This window comes from Mus caroli, chromosome 14, assembly GCF_900094665.2.
Source record: "Mus caroli chromosome 14, CAROLI_EIJ_v1.1, whole genome shotgun sequence".
NCBI classification, from domain to species: domain Eukaryota; kingdom Metazoa; phylum Chordata; class Mammalia; order Rodentia; family Muridae; genus Mus; species Mus caroli.
The window spans coordinates 87,533,554-87,558,107 of record NC_034583.1 but is presented as its reverse complement, the minus strand read 5'-3'; positions in this window follow the sequence as shown (position 1 = coordinate 87,558,107).

Here is a 24,554-nt window from a genome sequence, read left to right as displayed (position 1 = left end):
GAGTAGTACCCCATTGTGTAAATGTACCACATTTTCTGTACCCATTCCTCTGTTGAGGGGCATCTGGGTTCTTTCCAGCTTCTGGCTATTATAAATTAGGCTGCTATGAACATAGTGGAGCATGTGTCCTTCTTACCGGTTGGAACATCGTCTGGATATATGCCCACTTTCCCTTTTTATGTGTTGCCTTGTACAACCTTGACATGAGGGGTTGTTCCTCTTCCTATTGAGTCTTTTTATGCCTGCTCAAGTTTATATACCTGAGAGGCCTGATCTCAAAGGAAGAGGGAGGGATATGAGGAGAGGGAAGATGTTGGAGGAATTTGTAGGAATGAAGGAAGGGTAGAATGTAATTGGAATGTATTGTACGAGACAAGAATACATTTTTAAAAAAGAGAGAAAATCTGTTTAAAGAATTAGTTATTAAAATTGTTTGTATAAGCAACAGACATAACTTATTATTGCAATTATCTGCACTAGTACATCCCATCTACTAATTTAATGGTTGCATGTCTTGATCATCAGGTTAAAATACTCTCATAATTATAGTCAAAAATCTTAAAATTGACTCACAAAAAAAACCCCTCCCAATTAAATACACAGAGTCATGGACGTGAAACAACAACTCATCCATATGATGTGTGGCTCAAAGAAGAAATAAAGAAATAAAAAACAACCTTCCTGAAAGTGAATTAAATGAAGCAAAATATAAGAACACCTCTGAGGGACAAGTTATACCTCAATGATGTATTCATAAAAATATAGGTTTCTTAAGAAAGTTCAAGCAGTATTTCATATGAGCTAGCAATTGCAATTCAGGTGTGTTAAAGATTGAATCTGAAATGTGTTCCACAGGTTCATGTCTTTGAAAATTTTGCGTCTAGCTAAAGCTAATGTTTAGGGAGTTTGTAGAAACTTTGAAATATTGAGCCTGGTGGTAAGTAACGCACACTTGAGTCAGGTTTTGATGATCATACTTGCCTCTGCTAAGACTCTGGCCCAGCCTTGTGTCAGCTACCATGTCATATGCTCCACGTGTTCAGGGTAACCACAGTTGCAATCACTCCCTCACTAGGTTGCAGTGAAGCCTCTGAAGTTCTAAAGCAAAGATATCTCCCCTCCTTAAGTTTCTTCTGTTGTATATGTTGTCACAGTATCAAGAAAAGTAACTAGCATGCATATGTTGATTGAAAACAGAGATCTCAACACATACTCGTACAGGAATAATCATAAAAGCATAATATATAACAGTAAGAATTTGAAATAAAACACAGATTTACAGATGAAAGGATTTTCAAAGAAAAGCTAAATGAGTAAAATACAGATTTAAATTTTAAAATATTATAATAATTACTTATATATCAGGTTTTTTAGCCATCTAATACATAGAAATGAAATATGGTACAGTATCACTCCGTGACTACAATTCATTTTAAGTGATGATGTTCCAGAGACAGAATTGACACCTACACAATGTGTATGTATTTGATTTAGGATGTATACCTTAAAATGTAGAATTGATTAATTCCATGTTGTGACTATTTAAATAAAATAAAATATTTTGTATATTCTACTTTAGCTTTATTTTTAACACACTTTATTAAAATTGCATGGGTTTCATATTCAAAATATTTTTTATATATTAGTCAGAATTATTTTAAATAAGGCTTAGCTGTAGAATCACTGGGAATTAACAATAAAATTTTTGTTTTCTTGCACATGCTGGCTGGTTTCATTGTTTCTTGGATGAATGATTCTTGCAGAGTTTCACCTGAGGCGGTTGTATGGACTATGCACTCTTAACATTTGTTTACCCTATAATAAATGTTGTGCAAATCAATCTTCCTGATATGGTATTATGAGCAGTAAAGCTTTTATTTTTAATGAACTTCCTTACCAATTTGGCCAGAAACCAAATAAAAATTAGTTCTAAGTTAGCAATTTGTGAAAAAAATTAAATAATAAAAATAAAATACAGACTTAATTCATATTTAAATATTTTAATTCACATTATAATTGAATCTTCATACTTACAGGTTTCATAATCTATGGTGAGATAACTTTAACAAAATAAACTCTCTTTTCTGATTTTCATCTTAAATATCCTATTGAAGTCAATTTAAAAACATTTTTCTTTGATTAAAAAGTACACTTTGATAAATTCAAAACAATTTGAGAATCAACTTCATGTAAATGTGTGCTTTATTGTTGTTGTCTCTTTCATTTTTAATATAAACATTTTTATTATTTTCTATATTGCTGTAAATATAATATAAAGTTCATATTCAGATGGCAAGAATGTACAGCATATTTTAGAAACTATCTTTAACTATATGACTGCTGTTTATAGTAATAATTTAATAAAATGTTGCATATTATAATCAGTTGTATATTTAAATGGTATTGTTACACATATGCTTCAATTAATCCTACAGTTAACTTCTGAGAATATATAGTTAGTAGTCTCTTAAATTTCCTTTTTGTAGCCTATTTGTGATGCCTTAGAAATAGATTGCATCCATGTCTAATCTAATATGAACTGCATGCTAAATTATAGAGCTAGGAACCCTGCAGTTAAGTAAGTGTACAGGAGAAAAGAGAAGGTCTTAGTTGGAGATTGCTTCACAAACTCAACTCAAGTCACTACCATCAAATATGAGAACAGGTTGTTCTCTTAAAAAGTAACACTGTTGCCACTTCTTTATTCTACAAGCCAAAGATCTTGTATCTGGTAAAGTTTCCTCTTGGCCTAAAAGGGTCTATCAAAGATTTCATCTCAAATTATTACCTATTAAATTTATGATAAAAAAAATAAAGAGCCCAAACATTTGGACTATAGAAGACTCATTTACCAAGTACTCAGAATTTGAAGACAGCATCTAAGACAAGTTGAAATGAAGTTATGGAGTGGATCATACCGGCTGCATGAACATGGTAAAAATAGGAGTTAGAATGAAGGAATATGGATTGATAGTTTGAACACTGGGAGATTACCACATATGCTTGCTCCATAAACCCATACACACAAAACAATTCAATCTTGCTCACACATTGATTATATACTTCTGATTTCCAGAAATGAGAGGGAAACATCTGTATCATTGAGACCACCTAGTCTAAGATGTTTTTTTTTTACATTGATTTCACCAAACAAATACACACAATAACCAAAGAATCAGAACAGCTAAGATAAAAATCTCAGGTGACAGCACATGATGGCGAGGATATGGAGAAAGAGGAACACTCCTCCATTGTTCGTGGGATTGCAAACTGGTAAAACCACTCTGGAAATCAAATCTGGAGGTTCCTCAGAAAATTAGAAATAGATCTACCTAAAGGCCCATCTATGCAACTTTTGGGCATATACCCTAAAGTTGCCTCACCATGCCACAGGGACACATGTTCCACTATGCTCATAGCAGCCTTATTTGTGATAACTAGAAGTTGGAAACAATCCAGATGTCTTACAATAGAAGAATGGATACAGAAAATGTGGTTCATTTACACAATTGAATACTACTCAGCTACTAGGACATCCTGAGTTTTGCAGGCAAATGGATGGAACCAGGAAATATCATATTGAGTGAGGTAACTTAGACTGAAAAGGACATATATGGTATGTACTTACTAATAAGTGAATATTAGCCAAAAAAAAAAACAACAAAAAAAAAAACCAGAATACCCAGGATACAACCCACAGGACTCAACAAGGTTAACAAGCTGAAGGACCCAAGTGAAGATGTCTCAATCCCACTTGGGAAGGAGATGAAAGCAGTCCGGGGTGGGGGAGAATTGAATGGAAGAGGGAACAGGGAATGGAAGGGGGGACATGATCAGGTATCTTGGGGTAGGGAACAGGACTACAGCCCCGAGGGATAGAAGAAAGAATGGAAGTAGGCAACCTTGAGAGGTAGGAGGTAGGAGGACCCTCTAGAATGTACCAGAGAACTGGGAGGTTGTCTCTCAGGATTCATAGAGAGGGACCTTAGATGAAGTGTTCTACAGTGTCAAGGTGAACTTATAGAGTCCACCTCCAGTGGAAGGACAGGACATCAAGTGGAGGAATGGGGTTGCCATCACACAGTCAAAAATTCTGACTTAGAATTTTTCCTATCTAAGGAACTTCAGGGACAAAAATGGAGAAGAACATGAGAGAAAGGAAATCTAGTGACAGGCCCAAACTGGAATCCAGCTCAAGGAGAGGCCCAAGGTGCTGACACTGTAATTGATGGCATGGTGTGCTTATAGATAGGAGCCTAGCATGGGTACCCCGCGGAGACTCCCAACAAGCAGCTGAAAGAGTAAGATGCAGATATTAGCACCCAACTCATGGACAGAGGCCTGGGACCCCTGTGGTTGAATTGGAATGAACGAAACTGAGGAGGGCGGTCCCATAGGAAGATCAGCAGTCTTAACTGACCTGGGCCCCCCGAGATCTCCCAGACACTGGACCACCAACCAGGCAGCATACACCAGCTGATATGAGGCCCCTGACACGTATGAAGCACAGGAGTGCCTGGTTTGGCCTCAGTGAGAGAAAAAGCACCTAACCCTCGAGAGTCTTGAGGCCCCAGGGAGTGGGGAGGTCTGGTGTTCTGGGGATGGGAGGGTAGAGACATCCTTTTGGAGACGGGGGGGGCGTGGGGGGAGATAAGTATGGGGTGGGGAACAGTTGAGGGTGCAGACAGGGAGGGGATTGGAGTCTGGACTGTAAAAAAGGATTAAAGAATAAAAATAAAAAGCCTTTCCCAATATGTTGGTGGCCTTTATTGTCTTATTGATAGTACCTTTTGCCTTACAGAAGTTTTGCAATTTTATGAGGTCCCATTTGTCGATTCTTGATCTTACAGCACAAGCCATTGCTGTTCTTTTTAGGAATTTTTACCCTGTGCCCATATCTTCGAGGCTTTTCCCCACTTTCCCCTCTATAAATTTCAGACTACCCCACCCAGGGATCCATCCCATAATCAGCCTCCAAACCCAGACACTATTGCACATGCCAGCAAGATTTTGCTGAAAGGACCCTGATATAGCTGTCTCGTGTGAGGCTATGCCAGTGCCTGGCAAATACAGAAGTGGATGCTCACAGTCATCTATTGGATGGAACACAGGGCACCAGTGGAGGAGCTAGAGAAAGTACCCAAGGAGCTAAAGGGGTCTGCAACCCTATAGGTGGAACAACAATATGAACTAACCAGTACCCCCAGAGCTCCTGTCTCTAGCTGCATATGTAACAGAAGATGGCCTAGTGGACCATCATTGGGAAGAGAGGCCCATTAGTCTTGCAAACTTTATATGCCTTAGTACAGGGGAATGCCAGGGCCAAGAAGTGGGAGTGGGTGGGTAGGGAAGCAGGGCCAGGGAAGGGTATAGGGGACTTTCAAGATAGCATTTGAAATGTAAATGAAGAAAATATCTAATAAAAAATTGAAAACAAGAAGCCAAAAAGAATAAAAATAAATAAATTTAATGATAATAATAGCAAATGTAGTTTACTGAAAAATTCCTTTAAGTAGATGCAATACTTAATATATATTTTAATATCATAATATATTATATATTATTATATATTATATATTACAATTATATTATAATTAAAATATATTCCAGAGTAATATAATTTCTGGAATTCAGATTTCCTTTTGTATTGTTTATTTTCTTTTTATAAACAAATATTGTCACTCTTGATATAATAGGTTTAGTACATAGATTCATGAGAAAATAGCTACAAAGTAACCACATTTTAATTGCCACCATCTATTCAATATTAATTTTCAAATAAAGTTGATGTTTCATGATTTGGAGAACAGAAGAGATCATCCTGGTTCTTGTCTCAAGAACACCTAGGACACTGTAGCATGTGGAAAATGCTTTCTATAAACCTCCATCATTTTGCTCCCACATAGAATATATAAAATTATGTGTACAATGGGGTCTCTATTTGTATGTGGTTTGGGATCATTGTTGAAATCCATCATTTGTGACCTAAACTACACAGTGGGGATAACTGGCTTTAAAGAAAACCTCAACAGATCCAACTGTGACTAGTATCTTTGATTGACACCTCACTTTGAAACCTTTTGCCTTCTGACTGACAGTTCCTGGGGGCTGATATACACATAATATATTAGAACACTTGAATTTGCACAATTTGTTCTCAGATTTTATTTTGTCTTCAATCCATTTTTGCAAAGGGCTCTGTGTATGTGACTTTCTCCATATTATATCATTTCCACAATCTCTACGATGTTCTTATCCAGTCCCCTGAGCTTGAGATCTAATCCCCTGAATGCTAAGAGATCTAAGGCTATTTTATCTGTGCACTTATCACTGCCAGGACACATCAAAGTAAGAAACATCTTTAGAAAAGTAATGAAAAAGACAAAGTACAATTCATAGATATTTTCCTTCCATTTGTTCAAGTATAAATATTCTTGTTATCTGATCACTTCCTCAAATTTTTTTCTATCCCGAAAAGAAAGCTATTATACTTTTAATTGTTATACCCTACTCAAGAAAAGTTACTTAGATTCAATTAATTGTCTCCATTGCATAGCATGCAAGCTCTAACCACTCTGAGAAAGGTTGGGATATAGTTGGATATCTTTTTGGAAATTTACTGAGAATATACTGAGAAAGATGGCATGAAAGCATCTTAAAATCTTCATTTATTGGAAGTAAAGTTCTCTAGTATATTTTCATTTTTATAGCTGTCTATATTTTTGTATCCATCACTACTTTAATATTAAAAAGATGTAAAAACTAGTTTTTATAGGAAGATTTTTTTATTTTTGAATTGGATATTTTATTTACATCATTTTAAATGTTATTCCCTTTCCCGGTTTCCCTTCTGTAAGCCCCCTATCCCATCCCCTCTTACCCTGCTCCCCCACCCACCCACCCACCCACTTCTGCCTTACAGCCCTAGCATTCCTCTATACTGGGACATCAAGCCTTCACAGGACCAAGGGCCTCCCTTCCCATTGATGCCAGATAAAGCCCCTAACTCCTCCTTTCCCTAACTCCTCCACTGGGGTCCCTGTGCTCAGTCCAATGGTTGGCTGCAAGCATTTGCATCTGTATTCACAGAGTCTCTGTTACAGACAGCTTTAACAGGCTGTCACCAAGCACTTCTTGGCCTCAGCAATAGTGTTTGGGTTTGGTTTCTGCATGTGGGATGGATCCCCAGGTGGGGCAGTCTCTGGATGGCCTTTACTTCAGTCTCTGTTCCATTCTTTGTCCCTGTATTTTTTTTAGACAGGAGCAATTCTGGGTTAACATTTTGAGATGTGTGGGTGGTACCTTCCCTCACCTGGGGATCCATGCCTAACTTCTGGATACCATCTTAACAGGTTCTCCCTCCCCTCTCTGGGGTATTTCAGCTAATGTCATCCCTGTGGGGTTCTGGGAGGCTCTTGCTTTCCTGCCATCTGGAAATTTCTGGTTTCTACCTCCAGTTCTACATCTCCCATTGCTACACACCTCTGTTCAATTTCTAGACCCCACTGTACATCTCCCCCATCTCCTCCCATACCTGATTCTGCCCCTCTCTTTTCCCCTCTCCCTCTTCTCTTCCTCCCAAGTCCCTCCCACCCTCTACTTTCCTTGATTATATTGTTCCCCATCTAAGTAGGACTGAAGCATCCATCCACTCCTTGGTCTTCCTTCCTTTTGATCTTCACGTGGTCCATGAATTGTATCATAGCTATTCTGTGCTCTTTGCCTAATATGCACTTATAAGTGAGTACATACTATGTGTGTTCTTTTGTGACTGAGTTACCTCACTCAGGATATTTTCTAGAACATTTGCCTGTGAATTTTTTGAAGTCATTGTTTTTAATAGTTGACTAGTACTCCACTGTATAAATGTATCACTTTCTGTATCTATTCTTATGTTCAGAGAATTCTGGATTGTTTCCAGCTTCTGGCTATTATAAATATGGCTGCTATGAACATAGTGGAACATGTATCCTTATTACATGTTGGAGCATCTTCTGGGTATATGCCCAGGAGATATTTTTTAATGTCAAAAAGAAAATTGGGATACAGTTAACATAAACAAGTAAAATTTATTGAAATTAACAAAGACAGATAATAAAACCAAGTTGTATAAAGCAATATTGAATGATTGGGGTTCTGAAGGAGGAGGGGGTAAGAGACAGGTTACTAAGTTCAAATTGAGTCATGTGTGAACGAACTAGCATCCCTTGACTTCAGCTTCCTTTGGTTGTAATGTGGATTACCTATCTGATCAAACTCAGGTCCATATCCACTCTGCCCTTATTAGCAATTTACAAAGCAGCGTCTACATGGATTAATCAATGCTCACAGAATTACTTGCATTCAGTTCCTCCAAATTAGAAGACGCTCCCAAACTGAACTAATAATTCTATAAAGCATTAGGTAATCCAGTAGATATATGATTTAATATTTGCAGGCTTTCTGTGTCCATTCTTGTAATTGTTATAAATGCTTTGTTGTTCTACTACCAAGCCCTAGTGTGCAGAAGAGAGCTTAACAAAGGGCAAGGCTCTACTAATTGTTGACCAATCATCCCATTAAAAAGAAATCTCTAAAATTGAATGAAAAATTATATTCATGAATTTTAAATATGATGGAATACTTTATGAGAGGCTTGCTTATATTTATCTTAATGTGATTAAACAATCTAAATAATAAATACAGTCTGCTACTATAGAGTTCTTTCATTTAATTTTTCATGTAAGTTTTAGCAATTAAGAAGAAAAATAACACTATAAATTGACTGGAAAAACAGAAAATGAACTCAGGCATGTCTGCAACAGATGGCAAAAACAAACTCATCATTGTTACCACTTTATTATTCCTCATCAAATTCATTATTGATTCTAACGTGTGTATCTCCATCATGTTTCCCTAGATGGAGGGGAAAGGCTTTGTATATTACTCAAGTGAAGAGGGAAATGCCTTTGATGAACTTTGCACATAAAGAATGGAATTTGATTATACATAACTACAGACACTTGATATTCACATAACATACCTGGAGACAAACAGGGAATGCAAATCTTGTAGCAGGCAGAAGGTAAGACTTCGGGGAAGTACTGTAAAAAGACAAGAGGTATAATTAGAGAAATTTGTCTCCCTCCCTAAATTGAGAGCAACTGTCAAGATAAAGTTTGCAAAGTGCCAATGCTACACTGCTGGATTCAGAGGAACAACAAAGAATTTGCAACACTTTTTTTTCTCTTGAAGTCTTCTCCCATTAATGTAAAATAAAATCACTGAGATCCTGTCAAAAATAAAATAATTTTAAATATAATAATTACACAAGAATGCTATATCTCAGTAGAGAGCCTTTGCCTAGCAAGCAAAGGGTCCTGGATTTAATGGCAAAATAAAATGTGGCTAAAGTGATGAGAATGTTAGCTAACATGATGTATATATATATTAAAACAGCATGTTATACTTAATTATATGAAATTTTGTCAGGTATAAAACATTGAGCTCATCCATATTTGGAAAGGATGTAAAACTAAAAATCACACATGCTGATGTCAGGAGCAAATGCTACAACTGCATCCAAAACATTTTACCAGTTTTATTTTTAAACCAAAGCATACATCTATAGCTGATCTAGATATTTCAAATTTTGATGTTTAGAAATTTGCTCAACAGAAATTATAACACATGTGGCCACAAAAACTTGCACTTAAAATCTCATCGTTGCTTACCTTATAAATGAGTGTATATACAAGTTTGGGGATTAAAAGATTATTACAACAGCTGATAGGAAGAGCTGAAACCTTAGCACTTCACTCAACCAAACTAAGGAACACACATATACCCACATGGATCCACGTATACATGCACACACTGCATATTAGCCTTCTTATGTAGATATGTGTACTGGCTATTTTTGTGTCAACTTGACACAGCTGGAGTTATCACAGAGAAAGGAGCTTCAGTTGAGGAAATGCCTCCATGAGATCCAATTGTAAGGCATTTTCTCAATTAGTGATCAAGGGGGAAAGGCCCCTTGTGGGTGGGACCATCCCTGGGCTGGTAGTCTTGGGTTCTATAAGAGAGTAGGCTGAGCAAGCCAGGGGAGGCAAGCCAGTAAAGAACATCCCTCCATGGCCTCTGCATCAGCTCCTGCTTTCTGACCTGCTTGAGTTCCAGTCTGACTTCCTTTGGTGATGAGCAGCAGTATGGAAGTGTAAGCCGAATAAACCCTTTCTTCCCCAACTTGCTTCTTGGTCATGATGTTTGTGCAGGAATAGAAACCCTGACTAAAACAATATGTATCTAAAATGTTTTCATACATGTATAGCAATGTGTATAATCATATATATGTATATATACACACACACACACACACACACACATATGTGTGTGTGTATACTAAATGACTAAATGTTGGTAAAACCTAAAAACCTAGAAAATAGATGAAGATTCTAAAATTGGTGACAGAGGAAATGCAAGTATGGTGAATGTGCTATGAGAGCAAAAGACACTGGAGATAAAGGTGCAAAAAGGTACAGGAGAATGCAGAGCAAGAAGAAGGAGGAAAAAGCTACTACATCACACCATATTTGAAAAGGCCATAAGGATATCTGCATATTATACTCTATGAAAAATTAAACCTATACCACAGCAGTTGTTAAGTCATGACTGCTTCTGCTGTTGCATGCTCTTATCATAGCATTTTGTAGCCTATTCTGTATCTTCATAGCTTCCAATTTTTCTATATTTCTTCCTCTATAATCTCTGAGCCTGAAAGGGAGTGAAATAAATTTTCTGTTTAGTGCTGAGGACTCAACTTTTTCAGAATAGCTTTTGTCTGTATACATAAGACTGGCCCTATCAATAGTCAGTCACAGAAAAAGGAGGGGACAAAATACACCCTACTCTTCCCTATTGGCTACTAAGTATTCTGGAAGAAAAGCAATAATAGTTCTCAGGATGGTTCCAATGGATATTTCCAAACACCATGTCACACACATATTTCCAGTTAAACTAAATGGGTCTAAGAAAGAATATGTGAAAGTAAAAATGAATGCACAAAAGGGTTTGAAGAAGAGGCCTTATTAAGAGTGGGAGGGAGACTAACTAGACGGGACAATTTGAGAATTCAGAAAGCACTTTATTCATTCAGGAAATTGCCCAAGAACAATTCGGTAAAAGTTAAATATAATGTCAAGGAGGGATAGTCTCTCCTCAAAGCCCAGTCCATTGCATGACCAATGAAGGGCAGGGTCAGCTCTCCTGCTCTCACACCCATGGGGACAGCTATCTGAAGCTGCTCAGGCAAAGAGTGAGGCTGGCTCTTCTAAGGTACATGAAAGTAAAGGTCCTAAGCTCCAAGACCTCTGAGACACAGGACAACAACAGTTGCCCTCATGAGAGTCACAGTGAACAAGTATTGATAATGTAGCAGAAGCCAAGGGATCAAATCATATCAGTGACTCAGTGCAATGAACATTTGCAAGTAGAGCTGTTTAAGCAATAGGGAGTACTGTGTGACACATAGTGACATACTGCAGTTTACACTGTGATATTTTGTTGTTTTGGATGTTTGTGGGTTTGTTTGGGGTTTTTAAATGTGTTTGTTTTTCCAACTCAGGGGAATTTACAAGAGCAGAGAGAAGATATGGAGTGACAGAGAGATAAAGGAACTGGGGTGGAAGTTGTGAAATTCACAAAGAATTAATACAAAGTTTAAAAAAAATGAATAGTACTCTTGAAGGTTGAAAACACAAAGAATATCATTGAACCGTATTTTACAAAACACATTTTAAAATGGTGATTTAATTATTAGTAACTTAATAATTATCTAGCAATTAGTTTAATGATCAGTAACTTATAGCTAACAAGGCCATAAGTTGCATGTTAGCTTTACTTACTTTGCAAACCCATGACTACAAGAAGGATATCATTTTCTCCAGAGCCTTTAGATAAAGAAAATGTAACAAAGCATTATTCAAACCTTTCATATCAGAAATAAAATCTGGTAGCATAAAATCATATCTGGTGTGATTTACAGATTAAACATTCTCATTTTTCCACAAAACATCTGAAGCAATAAACAGTGTCATGATACAGCTCTGGAACACCCAAGGCACTGTTAGGGTAATGCTAAGTGCCCACATGAGCTGACTTTCTGGATTTGTGGTCGAGTACTGTATTCTCTGTGTATTGACATCGATTCTCACTAAGGGGTCTGAAATACAAAGAGTGTGCCTTAGTAATTTGTTCAATGAATGTATTCATGAGTGTCCACTGTAAATTTAAAACATAACTTAGAAGGAATAAAAGAGAAACATGACTTAAGGGATGTAGCACAACTATGCAGAGGAACTGATAAGAGGAAGTAATAAGACTGTTTTGTCCAAACATAATCTGACAATGGAGTTGCCGAATGTCTGATGATTGGGTGAGATTAATTTTCTGAGATTAAAGTTCACCCTTTGTTTCTTCTTTAATATTAAAAATCATTTTGTCTCCTGAATTATGTGAGTAGCATTTCTTTAAGGGAGAAATATGAAGAATTTCACTAGTGTGAAGCCAGAAAAAAATACAATATAATTTTCTCTAGATGACTTTGAATTTTTTATGAGTGTTCTTTATTCCTTTCAACTGTCATCCTTACAAATTTTAACTACACAATTCACAAGGTCTTTAAATGATAATTGAATGTAATAAATTACATACATGTGAAAATATTTATAAATTTTACTTTATGAAGAAATGGATTTATTTTATTTTACATGATCAATTATATTTATATGAACCTCAGTAACCAAAGGATATACTATGGTTTTTATAAGAAAGAGTTTATGTATTGCTCATTAGAAAAACTGATCTCTTGGCAATTTATATATTGAATTGGCAACTTCATAGATCCTGTAGAACATTCCTTTTCCTGGCTTCAACAGGCATAGTGCCAGTCTGTCTGTGTCCATTAAGTTTCATGGGAAACTCGAAAAGATATGTGACGATTAAAAATCTAATGTTATTCTGGTTTTTTAGTTGAGTTTATTTTTAAAATAATTATTTTTAAAATGACTACACAGTAACTAAAGATAAAATTAAAGTCCAAATTATCATAAACCCTTACTATTTTATGACTCAAATATATTTAGGAATGTGATAATCATCTAATAAGTAGTAAGTATGTAGCATAATATTTTGTAAGACATAATGAATTGCTTACTACATGTTATATAGCACCAAATGTCATGTAAATGTCATTTTAAGTAAAAAAAAATCTCATCTTTTTCTTTCTACTGTACATTATATTTCAAGTATTTTAGTTCAAATTGTCATAGGTTGCTTCTCTTAAAGTTATGAACTGTTACAAAGATAAAAGTTCTGAAAACATTCAAATAACATTATACAGATTGAATAGGTTGTAAGATAGCAAGGCACATAAACACACACAGTTGACAATAATTAATGAAAAGAGAGGCCATGGATTTCAAAAGAGGCAAAGAGGACTCTGGGAGTGATTGGAAGAATGAAGAGAACAGAGAAGTATGTAATTATGTTCATAAAAAATAAAATAATTATTAAAAATAAAACAAAAGATAGAAGTAAAATTTTTATTTTCCGTTTTCTTGACTTTGCTTCTTTACTCCTGCTGATGCCATTTTACGGGTCCCCTTGTCCTCTGGACTCATAACTCACACTGTCTCCATCACACCATACATCACAGGAGCCTAAGTCATTCTTCTCTACTTTACTAGATTTTCTGCATCTGTGACATATTACCAGAGATGCCATTTCCTTAAGGAAACTCTTCTCATAATTTAGATTTTCTGCAGGAGTTCTCTGGTGGTGTTTTGCGGATGATTTCTGTATGCTGCCATAACATCTATGAATAGAAATACTTTGACTTTTTTCTTTCCAATTTGTATCCCCTTGATCTGCTTTAGTTGTCTTAATGTTTTAGCTAGAAATTCAAGTACAATAGTGAAGAGGTATAGAGAGTGGACAGCCTTGTCTTGCTCCTGATTTTAGTGGAATCACTTTGAGTTTCTCTCCATTTAATTTAATGTTGGCTATTGGTTGTATATTACCTTTATTGTATTTAGGTATGTGTCTTGCTCTCTCCAAGACTTTTATCATCAAGGGATATTTGAATTTGTCAATTTTTTTTCAGCATTTAATGAGATGATAATGTTATTTTTTTCTTTCAATTTGGCTATATAGTGGATTACATTGATGGATTTTCACATCCCTACTTGACCATGGTAGATATTGTTTTTTATGTGTTCCTGGATTCAGTTTGCAAGTATTAATTATTGAGTATTTTTGCATCAATGATCATAGGGAAATTGGTCTGAAATTCTCTTTCTCTTTTGAGTAGTTGTGTGATTAGGTATCAACCTGACTGAGACCTCATAGAATGAATTAGGCAATGTTTCATTTGTTTCTATTTTGTGGACTAGTTTGAGGAGTACTGATGTTACTAAAGAGCATATGTGGACTGAACCAAGTCCCCTATACATATGTAGTAGATGCAGTTGGTCTTCATATGGGTCCCATAAGAATTGAAGCAGTAGCTGTCCCTGGATAGAACTCTATTTCCTGCCCTTGGATCCTTATTCTGCTAGCTGTATTGCCTTGGTTGACCTCAGTAGGAGAGGATGTGCTTAGTTCTGATGCCACTTGATGTGACAGGGAAGATTGGTACCCTGAAGAGGCTGCTGCTCCCCTCTCTCTGAGAAGAAGGGGAGGAGGAATTTGGGAAGAGGGTTTAGAGGGTGGGAAGGAGAGGAGGGATGGAGGCTGTGATCAGTATGTAAAATAAATAAATAAATAAATAAATAAATACATACATACATACATAAATACATACATACATACATAAATACATAATACATAAATAAATTACAAATTCAGTTATATGAGTTTTTGTGGGCTTCTTCCAAATGAGATGTAGTTTATTGTTTCTGACAGTAATTCAGAGAAGACTGATTTCACGGCTGATGTGCCCTTTATTTTATGTCTAAATTATTCAACCAGATTATTACTTCTATTGGTAGACAGGAAGTAATCAAAATAAACACTTGCTATATCTTTCTCAAATTTAAATATCCTGTTTAGTACTTTGCAGAAATAGTATCAATAATTTAATACACAATGAGAAATAATTGTAAAAAAATTCTTAAAAAACTAGAACTCGATATGTATTTATAATATTTAACACTGTTTCTTTTGTGTTCCTAAGTAATGCCTTCCATGGTTTAAGAAATGAGAACATTAAATTCATTGGAGAGGAATTACTTATTGTATAAATAATCTTTAAGCTTATTTTACTTATATCATGATATGTATTAATGGAGTTCACCTTTAGGAAATGTTAGGTTTATGCAGAAACATATTCTGTTAATAAATAAGTAGTATGGAAGTGTTAGTGTGTGATTTCTTAGGGTAAGACAGATAATCATGTGCATATTGTTCCTAGCACTCTTAGAATCCTCAGTATTTAACTTAATCACAGAAAGCCAGAGCATAAGGTTTATTTTATGAACTCTGCTGAGATTTCTGATGATTTCCAGAAACACCAGTATAATAGAAATGGGGAAGTTTTTAAGGTGACCCAAGATCTAGCTGCTGTGTGACTGCTAATGTTTAAGAAAGTCTGAGCCAGAAACACACATCTGGTTCAGCTCAAGCCTGGAATCCTACAGATATCTTAATAGTAATAAATTATCATGTTTGGCGAATATTTAAAAGTGACTTACTCATCATCTAAAAAAGTCAGTCAAGTCATAGACATCATCTACAATGATTTAAATGGAAGGGAGTAGAAATAAAAAACAAAAGGAGATCAGTTATCTGTGAGTAATATTTCATACTGTAACAAGGGTAAAATTAAAGCCTAAACATTTGGTTGATTTAGGCCCTGAGTTTGACTATTTTCTGCCTTCAACTTCTTTTGGGTGAGTTTGCTTCTTTTTGTTCTACAGCTCTCAGGTGTGATGCTAAGTTGTTAGTGTAAGATCTCTCCAGTTTCTTTACCAGGGCACTTAGTGCTATGAACTTTCGTCTTAGCACTGCTTTCATTGTTTCCCATAAGTTTGGGTATGATGTGTCAACATTTTCATTAAATTCCAGGAAGTCTTTAATTTCTTTCTTTCTTTCTTCCCTGACCAAGTTATAATTGAGTAGATTTGTTCAGGCAAATGGATGGAACTAGAAAATATCATCCTGAGTGAGGCAACTCAGACTCTAAAGGACAGGCATGGTATATACTCACTAATAAGTGAATATTAGCCCATAAAACAAAAGGACAGAATACCAGAGATACAGTCCACAGAACTCAAAAAGGTCAACAAGCTAAAGTGCCTAAGTGAGGATGCCTCAGTCCCACTTGGGAGGGAGAAGAAAGCAATCACAAGTGAGGAGGTAGGAGGGACCTGGAAGGGAAAGTGGACAGGGTTCGGGGAAGAGGGGAACCTGGTCTAGTATTGGATGAAGGAAAAGGACTGAAGCCCTGAGGGCCAGCAGAAAGAATTGAAACAGGCAACATCAGGAGGTAGGAGGTTAGGGGTACCCTCTAGAATACACTACAGACCTGGGAGGTGAGAGAAACTCAAAGGGAGGGACCTCAGATAAAATGCCCTACAGTAGGGAGAAAAAAATTTTAGGACCCACCTCTAGCAGGAAGACAGGGCATCATCTGGGTGTGGGGAGGCATCCCATAGTTACAACTCTGACCCATAATTATTCCAAACGCAAAGAATTACAGGGATGGAAATGAAGAGAAGCCAGAGGAAAAGAAGGTCTAAAAACAGGCCCAAACTGGGATCCAGCTCAAGGGGAGGTCCCAAGGCCTGACACTATTACTGAGGCTATGGAGTGCTCAGAGAAATGGACCTATCATCATTGCTCTCCAAAAGACCCAACAAGCAGCTGAAAGAGTCAGATGCAGATATTTGCACCCAACCAATGGACAGAAGTAGCTGACCCCTGTGGTTGAAATAGGGAAGGCTGAAAGAAGCTGAGGAGAAGGAAGACCCTATCGTAGAACCAGCAATCTCAATTAATCTGGACCCCTGAGATCTCTCAAACACTGGATCACCAACCAGGCAGCATACACCAGCAGATATGAGGACCCCAACACACATGCAGTAGAAGACTGGACGTCTGGGTGTGTGTTCATTCAGAGTTGATGCACCTAACCCTCAAGAGACTGGAGGCCCAAGGGAGTTTAGAGGTCAGGTGGGTGGGAGGGTGTTGACATCCATGTGGAGACATGGAAGTGGGGAGGAGGTATGGGATATGGAACAGTTGAAGGGTGGATAGGAGGGAATAAAATATGGGCTGTAAAAAAGTTGATTAATTAATTAATTAATTTAAAACGCCTAAACATACACAGAGGCAGAGATAAAATATTTAAAGCAACAATTAACAAACAAATCATTATTGCTCAAAATTATAGAATTAAAGGTACAAGTACTAAACTCTGATTAGAATGTATTATTATTTTTACTTATTAATGTAATGTGTGCTTTGGTATACGTTTGATAGTATGTTTCTAAGTTAGAGCACAACATTCTGGGGGCAAGTTTCCATCCACTATGGAATCTTGAGTTTGAACCAGAATTGTGCAGAAAATGCCTTTGCCTATCCAATGAGCAATTGCTCCAGCCAAGAATTTATTTATTATAATGAACAAGTAAATTTAAAAAGTCCAAATATTTGACAAGTTTCTCACAACTAATGACTGAGACATGAAGAATTAAATAGAATAATTATGCTTCATTCACAGTAAGATAAGGACAATAACTACAATAAATATTTCATTCAAAGCTTCACATGTATACAAGCACATTCTTTTTTAATTCAAAACAGATTGTTCTCTCACACTGACTACAGGTTCCCACCATCCATTTCTCCCAACCCTCCCACACCCTCTCCTCTCCTTCAGATCGACCTGTCCCTGTAGTAAAAAAAGAAAGCCCCCATTAGAAGCAAAGAGAAAAAATATATTACTCATGAAAAAAGATATACACTCAGTAGACTATTAAACTTAAGGTCAAATGAACCACTTCTTAATCAAGTAAGAGCTGATAGGATTTTAAATATTAGAAAACCCATTTTACATGAAAGTTTTAAATATAGTCTTTGTAATAGAAAATGGTTAGCCTGAGGCAGACGCAGGCAGATTTCTGAGTTCGAGGCCAGCCTGGTCTACAGAGTGAGTTCCAGGACAGCCAAGGCTACACAGAGAAACACTGTCTCAGAAAAAACAAAACAAAAAACAACAACAACAACAAAAAAAAACAACAAAAAAAACCAAAAAAACAAAAAAGCAAGCAAACAACAACAAAAATAAAAAGAAAGAAAAAAGGAAAAAGAAAATGGTTGCCTAAACCATCTATGAAGAATATGAATATGAGTAACACAATTTCAGAGCTCACAGTGTGATAAATAGCCTTCAACAATAAAAGACTGCCCCAAGGAATAATGGGTGAACTGCAATATTTATAGCACATGTAAAAGGAAAGAGTACACAGATATTTAAAGAAACATAAATGTCTAAATTGGTTAAGATTTTATTTAGCCAGAGATTAATGCTTTTTATTAATGAAATGATAGGATGTGGAAAAAGCAATGAAAACCATATAGACTGTTATAACACAAAATGGTGCATATACACAAATACTATTTTTAATATAATATACAAAGTCAATTGGTAAGCATAGGTAAAGAATAATGAAAGGTAGAGCAAAAGAAGAAAACAAAGTCTAAGATTGTGTAATGTAACTTGATTATTAGAAATGACAATGAAAACGAATTGTAGAAAATATTCCTTTTGTTTAATATATATACATATACATATGTGTGTATAATACACACACTTTATATTTGTATGTGTATATGTATAGAGATGCAGAGTCACTTCCATGTTTTTCAAAATACAAATTACAAATAATTACATTAATTTGGAAGAATATTAATCTCTACAAATAACTCAAGTGAATGTCTTCATTAGAGTAATCCAAGGTAAATAATAATTGAGATATATTATCCAAAGTAAAATGACAATATGTAACGATAAAAAAATCAATTCATCAAGAAAATATAATTCTATATAACATTTAACAAACATAATTGCTCAAATTATAAAAAAAGTAAGATAATTAAAATAAAGAGGAAAACTTCTACTATTACAGTGACAAATGATCATATGTTTAAGGAAACATGAAATACAAAGGTATTCCTTGGAGCAGCCTTTTATTGTTGTAGGATATTTATGCTATTATGAACTCTGACATTGTGTTTTTCAAATTCATATTCTTCATAGATGGTTTAAGCATTAAAGATGCAGAGTTTGAACAGAATTATGAGTTAATGACAAAGAAAGAGTTAAATATTTCAGTGGTATGCTTAAATATGTTAGAATATTGTACTAGTTATTTTTCTGTTGCTCTGAAGAAACTACATGACCAAGGCAACTTATGGAAGAAAGATTTTATTGAGGGCTTGTGTAAGGTATCAGAGACATAATCCATAAAAATTATGGTGAGAAGTTTGACAGCAGGCAGGAAGGCATGGTTCGGGAGCATCAGCTTAGAGTTTACAGCTCGTTCACAAATAGGAGAAGGGCTGGAGAGTTGTCCTGGTTGAGGATTTTGTAACCTGTAAGCCCATCATTCCTAGTGACATATCTACTCCAACAATGCCATACTTCCAATCCTCCTCCCAATGTTCCATCAATTAGGGATCAAGCTGTCAAACTTGGGTGTTTGGGGTCATTTTCATTCAAGCCATCACAAATATTGCAGTTTTTTGTTTGTTTGTTTGTTTGTTTGCTTGCTTGCTTGCTTGCTTGTTTTCATGGCACTGCTTTGGGAAAGTTACCTTAAGTGTTTAAATATATTAAACCATGAAACTTCAAGAAAATCCAATTTCCCTTTCCCAGCAGTAAGCAAATGCTAATAGTTCCTCAGCTAGATAGAGATGGACTTGATGTCTGCCTCCCTTCCTTCTTGCTGGGATTTTGTTTAGCTTATGCTTCTAAAGGACTTGGACCTGCTGTTACAGTGGCTGTTAATTCATTTATATAATTGCCCTGTTGAGTCTGGGAAACATTATTTCTTTAAAGTCATCAAGGATCTCTGGTTCCTACAATCTTTTCATCGTCCTCATCTGCATAGATCCCTAAGCTTAGAGGTAAAGAGTGTGATTTAAGACTAGTGCTCTGAGTGTGATTTAAGGCTAGTGCCCTGAAATATCTTAGTCTCTACATGTTAACCAACTGTAGGTCTCCATGATAATTGACACCTATTACAAGAAGCATCTGTAATGAAAGTTGAACTATGCGCTGATCTATGGGTATAGCAAAAGTCATTAAGAGTTGTTATCTTGCTATGTTAACTTAACCAAATAAAAGTAGTGTGTTTTCCCCTAGGGCCCATTATTTAACTAGATACAGATTCTTGGTCTAATTGATACTGTCAGTATGGGTTACATTTTATGGAGTGAGGGCTTTAAATTCAGTCAGAAGATACTTGGTCACTCCTATGATATTTGTGTCATTATTGTACCTCGTATATTGATTATAACCCCAGGGAAGATGATGCCCAAGTGTAGTCAGACAACATAAACTGGACTCAGGTTTTAAAAATTAACATGAAGTTGTGTGGATAGAGAGGAGAGGAAGGATCTAGAAGTAGCTAGGTAAGTGGGTGGAGTTGATAGGATAATATACTTCATACGAAATTCTCAAAACATTATTAATAAAAACATTATGAAAAATACCAAACTTTATTCAAGAAAAATCCAATAATAGAATTATACCTATGTTTAGATTGTAATAACTCTTCCAATTCTGCTATAGTCAAGTCTTCTAATAAGGCCCTGTGGGCTAAAAAAATGGGATTTAATTGAACCTGGAATAAGAGTAGATTATTTTCCTATGTAGGGACCTGACTCCCAGATGTTTGGGTTCTAAGTAGTTTCTTTCAAATAAAACTCAAAAAAGGAAAAATAAAACCACATTTTCTTTTAGTATTATATTATAATAAACAATATATTTACCATTCTTTTGTAAAATCATATTTAAAATAAGTATTAAAATAAAAACAAATTTACTGAAACTTAGAAATGCAACGTGATCATCACATTTCAAATTATAAATCCACATTTAAAAATGTCTATAAGTTGTATATTTTATGGACCTGGTCTAATTAGTACAGCAGGCAGATGGTCCTTTGGCAGTACACCAAAGTTATAATTTAAGTAAAGACTGAAAAGCTTGCTTTGATCCTTCCTAGTTAGCTATGGCATATGCTTTTTTAAATGTTAGATTAGAGTATATGCTATAATGAGTTATAAATAAGGACATATGGCACATATCTGTCCATATTTAGTGAAGTTAATTTAATAGTTTTACTTAAATATTTTAATTAATATGATATCAACACACATATCATAGCTTTTAACTCTTTTTGGTTGGATCATTATTTTAGTATTTCAGCAAATTTTTCTTCACATGTAATTTCTAATAAAACTTCTCTATTAGTGAGTGCCAAAGAATGGTTAGATATATCGTTTAGTTCTGTTGAGAGTAAGATCAGATCTTGTGACATTCAGTCATGAAATGTTTGACCCTGGTTTTTCCTCAATGCTATTTTATTATGTTTCCTTATAATGTATTGTGATTAATAAAATAATACATACTTCGAACTTAGTATGGATTTTATACTACATTAATTAGTATTATCTTAGTCATTATTCTATATGTATTACAATATCAGTTGTTTTCAGTAGGGTTTGAAGTTTTTATGTGCATGAAATTTAGTTACAATGATTTTATGTATATTTATCATTTATAATATGTTATTTTGAAATAGTTTGATTCTACAATTGTCAAGCAAAGCCAATTAATATGTATGTGTTTGTTTAAGTATTTTTGTGTTAAGCTTATTTCTCATGGTTGTTTTCAAGTATGTCATATACTGTCACTAATTGTAGTGAACATGTTTATATTTTTGAGCTTATTCCTGTCGGAAATGCTCTTTCAATGCATCTCCCCATTCCCAGTCTAGGGTAACTAGTATTCTATTCTCTTCAAGTACTTTTGAATTTATAACATCTCAGTCATTTTTTTATTGTTTAGAATGCCAGGAAGTTATTCTTATTAGATATCTCTAAACTGAGACGGGTAACTTCACTGTAGAAATAAGCTATGAGCAGTGCAGTTCCTTTGTGGGCTGACATAACTGTATATATTCAGTTGTTAGGAAGACAACATGATCAGAGGTTTGCAGGGGTTAATTACTTATTCCAGCAGCATAAACAAACTCTCTGCTGGCAGAAGAAGATATTCCATCTAGATGAACTTGTTTTGTGTTGCAAGTAGTGAGTTGGACTGATACTGAATAATGTTGTCCACATAGTCAAACTCCTGTCGTTCTCCTAACCCAGCAGCCCTAGGCCAGAGAAGACAGCTGGACCCCACTTTTGATTCATATCAGCCACAACCAATGTGCAGCAGAACCAGCTAAAGTGTACCCTCAGCTGGAACACACACACAGAGACCCACATTGAAACTCCAGATTGCCCAAAACAGTGAGTAATCTGACCTAGTCCAGAAAACTAGGCCCTCCTCTGATCTCTCTCTCTCTCTCTCTCTCTCTCTCTCTCTCTCTCTCCATTTGTTCCTCACCATCTTCTTTCCCCACCCGCTCCTCCTTTTGACTCTTAGCTACTCTCTCCAAAACTCATTTTACTTAACTAGCTCAACTTCAGGTGGTGATTAGCCTCTACTCCCTACCCTTCCTCCAGCCCCACAACAGAGCTCCTATAGAGCTGCCTTTCAGACAGCAATGCTGGTCCTGAACTCTCTGCTTCCTTAGTCTGCCAGTGAGGTCACTGTAGGTCATAAGGTAGGATTTGCATTCTCACACTGGCCAGCAGGCTACTACCACTTTGGGTAGAAACACATACAGAACAGAACTCAGGATGCTCTCTCTCACTCCCTCTGTCCCTGAATGTGCTATCCGTCCTTATTCCTTTGAGCTTTTCTTTAAGATTGGCCACACATGAGACCCTTAAGCCAAAGGTTTCACGCTTTGTTCAAATGCTTGTTCTTCCTAATAGGAACACCGGAAACAAAGTTCATGCTTTTCAACCCCAAATTTTCTCACTTCTTTATTTAAATGTTTATTTTTCTTCCTAGCCTTTGTGATGTATGTCCAAAAAGTTTTCAACTTGTTTAAGATTTCCTTTAAGGTTCAAAAGTCATCTAATCTACGTTCACAGGTCAAACCAACTGGGCTGATTACTGTTATTCAATCCTTAATTAACATCCAGTTTCTTTTACAGACAAACTGTTACTGCCTATCCCGGATGCATAATTAACATGATATTTACTTCCTCAGCCATCCAAAGCAGACCTAAAGGATGCTTTCCAGGACTAAATTCCTCAAACACCCTTGCATTTCTAGGATCATAACACCAGACCGTGATGTGTTCCCAAGCAAACCGTTGCAGACTTAATGTTTGCTATCCCCCCATGCAGACACCCCACTGTTGGGATTCTGCTCCTGTGTTGTAATTACCCTACAGTTTTATCCCCACAAAAGAAAAACACAGTGCTTGCTGCCACAGATTCAGCTGAGACAGCACCATCTCCTGAGACCTATAGGTAACAAAGCTGCCTTCCTTCAGACACCTCATCTGACTGATCCAGAGACATGTGCTGAACCCCACAGAGCAGAGACTTGGGACCTTGCAACTACAGATGAACTCTTTTGACAAAGCCAAATGGCTATTGAACTTAGGAGAAGTTACATGATCGTAAGAAAAACTTGATATCTATCTAGAATAATCAAATGCTGTTTTAAACCTCAAACTGTACCACCCATGGAACGACTAATTGATTCAATGATCCCTTGACTTCCCAACCCTCACCCTTAACCTAGCTTACAACTCTGGCTTAGTTGTGTTACCCCTCAGGCCTATACAGTGTTTTCTTTTGATATTACCTCCCCACCCAGATTTTTTACTACAAATGACATAATCACTCCAATGACCTCTCTCTTTTAAAAAAGTAAAAGGGGGAATTGTGGGTCAGTGAGCTGTGCATAGACAGCCTGGTCCCCAGTTGAGCACAGTCCTAGAACCCTGGTGACCCTAAGGGATGGAAAGTGTTCAGCCATGCCCCTGGTTCCTATCACAGCTACATTCTCCCTCAACCCCCTGTAGAGAGGTGTGTGGCCATTGTAAGCTCCTGGTATTCTGTCTGGACTGGAACCCCAGAGTTATCGTCAACAGCAAGGTATGCTACTACCCACAGTTACCCAGCCAGGTAGCCCCAGCCCATTTTAAAAGAGGCTGTTCCCCCACCCCCTCCTCTTACTCTCTTGCTCTTGCCTCTCTTATTCTTGCCCTCTTGTTCTCTGTCTCCCCCTATTCCCTTCCCCCCACTCTCCACATGGACATAGTCGGCCTCTGCTTCTCTTCTCTTCTCTTCTCTTCTCTTCTCTTCTCTTCTCTTCTCTTCTCTTCTCTTCTCTTCTCTTCTCTTCTCTTCTCTTCTCTTCTCTTCTCTT